Source organism: Saccopteryx bilineata, chromosome 5 (genome assembly GCF_036850765.1).
Source record: "Saccopteryx bilineata isolate mSacBil1 chromosome 5, mSacBil1_pri_phased_curated, whole genome shotgun sequence".
Taxonomy (NCBI): Eukaryota; Metazoa; Chordata; class Mammalia; order Chiroptera; family Emballonuridae; genus Saccopteryx; species Saccopteryx bilineata.
Window position 1 is genome coordinate 241,264,206 of NC_089494.1, and position 6,000 is coordinate 241,270,205.

At 39.5% G+C, this 6,000-nt stretch overlaps 1 non-coding gene and 1 pseudogene across 1 annotated transcript; both read left to right on the top strand.

Moving 5' to 3' along the window:
* Positions 1-4,602, top strand: part of LOC136306664 (beta-arrestin-2-like) — a 155,288-nt pseudogene extending 150,686 nt beyond the window's left edge.
* TRNAK-CUU (transfer RNA lysine (anticodon CUU)) lies at positions 4,462-4,534 on the top strand. The gene has a single exon. It is a non-coding gene; the product is annotated as a tRNA-Lys (tRNA).
* Positions 4,603-6,000: the final 1,398 nt, after the last annotated feature.

Consider the following 6,000-nt stretch of genomic DNA (forward strand, 5'->3'; position numbering starts at 1 on the left):
ACAATAATGTTTAAGAGTGAATCTAAATTCAATATCCTTGGAGACATTTTGCGATACTGAGGCAAGATCAAAATGTATTATTTCAATCACAAGTTTATGAGCCAAATACTGGTATATACTTATATTGGAAGAAGCCACAAAATATTTATATTGGAAACTGATAAATTTATATTGATTTGGGGTTAACTATGTAAAATACCAGTGAACAGGAATATTTGTTAGTGCTCAATTAAAGAGACACTACTTAGACAAAAGAGATGTTAACAGAGAATATCAGAAGTCTACTAAGGCAGTCTCTCACTTAAGAACCTACTTAATGCTTACTCAATATTATCTTTGATTTAGTAAGTGCTAATTTACTGATAACATCATTGTACTCTCTTCTTTAAGATCTTCAGTCAAAATAACAGAATAAACATTTTTTTTGTACTGCATATGCACTACATTTAGGTTAGTTTAATTTTTTTCATGTTTGTTTTACACTGTCGGGTTATTTGAGACCTTAATCTCATTTTCTTTAGAAAATTTATTACAATATTAAAAAGCAGTAAACAAAATCTATCATTATATACAATTTTTCTATCTCACATTTAGTGTGAATATTTGTATTTTCACCTAAGATGTACTCATGGGAGTGATTGTGAAATATTGCCTATGAACTACATAAGAATATATTGTGAATGCATTTGGTCCCAAGATATTTATATAAAATAACACAGACCTGCTTTAGCTACCTGGATCCACAGGCATAAAAATGATATTTTATAAGACTGAAGTATCTTAAACACATAGATTTGACATATTTGCTGGATGAATTTTCAGTGATAGGTTAAGGTTAGCAATCAGTATTGATTCCAGAACAAAAGATCTAAATAGGTCTTAATAAACCTATGAATTCATCAGATTGACAGATTACTCTTGACACTTATGGGTCAATCTAGACAGGTTATCTTCTTAATCCTGTAGTTATCAGCACTCATAGACAGGTATAAATTCTCAAATATAATAAATTGTTAAAGGTTCAGTGTACCTACTTTATGTTCAAATTAACTTACATACACTTCACAAAATATTTTCTTTATTGGTCAAACATTAAATTTCAACCTAGTCATAATTAGATGGCACCTAGTATCATTTATGAGTAGATGAGTATACGTTTATGTTGAGGTCCAACCACAACAAGTATATACTGGGATCTCGAATGGGAAAAGGTATGGAATTGAAATAAATGATAGACAGGAAAATGATAAACAGGAAACTTAAAGATTTTATATATATATGGATGGGTTCAGGAGGACGCCATGACAAACAGTCTCTATTGTTCATTAGCTTTAACGTTCATGCTCCCAGAAGCATATCCACTTTTATTCATAGAACAAATGTGGTTTATCAGCAATTCAATTAAGTTTCCAAGGCAACTCAAAGACAACCCCCACCATACCATCGAAATATACTTTATCCTAATAAGAAACTAGCTTCCGGCCTCCTCTGGAGAACATGGGTGAGACAAATGAGAATCAGGTGTAGCTCTTTGTTAACTAGGTAAATGATGTGGGGTTTGGGCCCAGCACCTCTGTCCAGATTGCAAAAATACCCTGTTTATTTATTCAGTCCCCAACATATTCCCCTTTTTATTTTTATTTTTTAAAACTTCAATTTGTGTGCTGTGATTCATATTCATCTGAATTCCCATGTTCCAATTTGGAGGCAGTCTGGAGAACTATAAAATAAACAATAAAATTGAAATGGCCAATGCTAACAGTTACTATAACAAGTATCCTAATACAAATAAGTGATTAGATTATCAAGCAAAGTCTTAACTAATACAACAGGATCTATAACAAAATTCTTACAGTCTTAAATGTCCTTAATATGTTAATGTAATTTCACCAAGTCCATGTTGACACCATCATCGCTTCATATTATTTGTAAATGTAACCCAACCCCACTTCAGTCTGAGAACTGTCCCAAGAAGCAGGAGTCACACACATTCAGGAAAAGTCCACAAGGCACTGGAGTTGTGGTCACATTTCCACACTTTGCAACTAGAGTCCAAGTCCCAATGACCACTGCTTCTAGCTGATAACAATTGAGATAGACTGGTAAAGCCATCTGCAGCATGTATGGAAATGGAGATTCCATTTTCTTTAAACTGGAGAGATGAACCCAGGGTGCCTTTCTCTGGAGCTCTGCAGCCATGGTGTGGTGAAGAGAACCTTGGGATAAACTATGCTGGGTGGCAGAGGTAAATTCATCTAAATTAGGAGCAGGTCCCAGCCTAAAATAGGCATAAGGTATTAAGGCAGGAGAAATAAAGGAAACACTATAATTAAACAAAACAGCAGAAAATAAAGATTATCAACACCCACAACAGAGATCTTAGAGGGATGAATAAAAATTCAAATATTCAAGCAAGGCATAGTAAGTGGCCTTCGTGTCCACATGTAATGAGATCAGTTAACCTGCTTCTTGTAAGAAATACCCTGGGCCCATCCATGGTGACATGAGATGGGGTTGACAGCCCTGGGCACCTTTAGCCTTCAGTGGCAAGTCCCAGTAGGCAGGGCAAGGTTAGGTCACAGGTGGCTGGAGCAGAGCTGGAAGAGACTGAACTCTCTCTTAGAGGAGTGAAGGGGCAGCTTACCTTCCAGTGTTCCTTTTTTTCCACAGCAAAGTTATGTCCCTGGAAGGGGCAGAGAAGCCTGGAAGGCTTTAGCTCAATGACCTTCCTTTTCACTCTTGAAGCAGGGCCCTGATGAGTCCTATGAGGCTCCTTTGGGGCGTTGGAGCCTTTAATGGTGTATGCCAAGAGCTGGTATTTTTCCTGACCTCTTTTGGGCTTTTTCTGCCTTTTCCTCTTGGTCATTACAGACCTTAAAAGCCATGCTCAGAAGATCTTGCTGAGAGTTTTGAGGGTCCACATCCACCTATATAAACTTTTTTTGTATATCTGAAACTATTTAGACAAAGACAAACTGTTACTAGCTGGATCAAATAAAAGAGGGTAGAAGTTTGCAAAAGAAAGAGGTTTGGAGTCTCCTGTGCATTCAAAAGAAATTCTTCAAGGTAAATAGATTTTCAGGAGTTCCAGGACATGACTTCCCTCCTTCTTCATATATATATATAAAGTATATATATATACTATTTACAACTGAGCTTCAAGCATTTGTTGAGTACACTCCACAACACCTTGACCTCAAAAAGTGCAAGAAACACCTATCTCAATGACAAGCTCCAACAAAATACAGCAAATGCACTTTCAAGTAGCATTCCCACACCCATCAAAACACTTCTACCCAATCAATTAACAGGCAATTCAAAGAGTAAAAAAATAAATAAAATAAAATAAAAAAGCTCACTGTGTACTTGGGCAAGCGGGACTTTGTCGATGTGGACAAAATGGATCCTGTAGATGGTGTGGTGCTTGTGGACCCTGACTACTTGGAGGACTGCAAAGTGTTTGTGACCCTCATCTGCACTTTCTGCTATGGCCACAAAGACCTGGACATGCTGGGCTTGTCCTTCTGGAAAGGAAGGACACCACCTACCAGGCCTTCCCACCAATGCCCAACCTGCCCTAGCCCCCCACCCACCTGCAGGACTGGCTACTGAGGAAGCTGGGCTAGCATGCCCCCCTTTTTCACAATTCCCCAGAATCTTCCCTGCTCCATCACCCTGCAGCCAGGCCCAGAGGACACAAAGAAGGCCTGCGGCGTAGACTTTGAGATTCGAGCCTTTTGTGCCAAATCACTAGAAGAGAAAAGCCACAAAAGGAATTCTGTGCATCTGGTGATCCAAAAGGTGCAGTTTGCCCCAGAGAAACCTGGTCCCCAGCCTTCAGCTAAAACCACACGCCACTTCCTCATGTCTGACCAGTCTCTGTCCCTTGAGGCTTCCCTGGACAAGGAGCTGTACTACCTTGGGGAGCCCCTCAGTGTCAATGTCCATGTCACCAACAACTCCACCAAGACGGTCAAGAAGATCAAAGTCTCTGTGAGACAGTATGCTGACATCTGCCTCTTCAGCACCGCCCAGTACAAGTGTCCCGTAGCTCAGATCGAATGCAATGACCAGGTATCGCCCAGTTCCACATTCTGCAAAGTGTACACCGTAACCCCACTGCTCAGCGACAACCGGGAGAAGCGTGGTCTTGCCGTGGATGGGAAGCTCAAGCATGAGGACACCAACCTGGCTTCCAGCACCATCGTGAAAGAGGGTGCCAACAAGGAGGGACTCGGGATCCTGGTTTTGTACAGGGTCAAGGTGAAGCTGGTGGTGTCTCATGGCGGGGGTGTCTCAGTTGAGCTGCCATTTGCTCTCATGCACCCCAAGCCTCAGGACCACATCACTCTCCCCAGACCCCAGTCAGCTGCTCCAGAAACAGATGCTCCTGTGGACACCAACCTCATTGAATTTGACACCAACTATGCCACCGATGATGACATCATATTTGAGGACTTTGCCCAGCTAGCTCAGTCGGTAGAGCATGAGACTCTTAATCTCTGGGTTGTGGGTTCATGCCCCACATTGGGCGCCAGTTGTTGGGGTCCAACCACAACAAGTATATACTGGGGTCCTGAACGAGAAAAGGTTTGGAATTGAAATAAATTATAGACAGGAAACTAAAAGATATGTACATATATATGGATGGGTTCAGGAGGACGCCACGGCAAACAGTCTCTACTGTTCATTAGCCATAATGTCCGCGCTCCCAGAAGCATATCCACCCTTATTTATAGAACAAATGTGGTCTATCAGCAATTTAATTAAGTTTCCAAGACAACTCAAAGACAACCCCAACCATACCATTGAAATCTACTTTACCCTAATAAGAAACTAGCTTCCGGCCTCCTCTGAAGAACATGGGTGAGACAAATGAGAATCAGGTGTAGATCTTTGTTAACTAGGCAAATGAGGTGGGGTTTGGGCCCAGCACCTCTGTCCAGATTGCAAAAATACCGTTTATTCATTCGGTCCCCAACACATTTATATTGCTGCAAAATTCAGATTTATTCTGTATTTTAGCTCTCCTCAGACTGATAAACTTATGTACAATTTAATTCTATTACTCTGTTTATAGAAAAGAAAAAAAATTCCTAAATTCTCACCTTGTGATATTATCTGATATTTTTAATATGTTTTAGAAATATATTGATTTTATGTATTTTAGAAATTCTTCTCCAAGAGATTTAGTTAGCTTCTTGCAATCATCGGGTTTCCCTTACCTCTTCTAAGTAGAAAGAGCATCCCATCTAATATATAAATACAGTGATGTCTGGGTGGGAAATGGCTGCTATGGTTGAATACCATGCATAAAATAAATTGACTTGTGCATTTTCAATATAGACACTCCAAATCTAAAAATGTCATTCTTCAAACATGCTTGCAGCCAAAACTCTAGATGTGTGGAAGAAGGCACACATACAGGACTAGAAAGCAGAAAATTAGAAAGATTGCACTAAATTGATTTATCTTGCTGGCATAGTTGGAAATTTTAGTTCTTTCTGGGGAAAAATCAAGCAGACATTAAAGTGTTTGGTTTCTTATTTATGTATTTATTCCCTATTTCAAAACCATTTACCTAGTGCTTAATAATTTCCAGATGTTTTTAACATTCACTCATTTAGCCCTCATAAAAACTTTACAGGATAAGTAGTCTTACCATTCTCGTTCTATAGATGGAAAGAACTTGTATCATAGCTAATTTCCTAATCAGAGCAAGATCACAGCGTTAATGAGTGGGGAAGACTTGAGTGCATTTCCTCAACCATGATGCTATGCTACCCTTTCAGTTATTTTTCCTAGCATTCCTGATCCATATCAGCAAGACTACCATGAATGCATTAGAATGTCTGAGTCAATCCAACGGGTACAGAACCCTGACCAGATAGAGAAAGACAAACAATATGTCATCACTTACATGTGGAACCTGAAAGAAAAAACCAATTTCATAGATACATAGAATAGAATGGTAGCTTCCAGGGGCTCAAGATAAAGAGA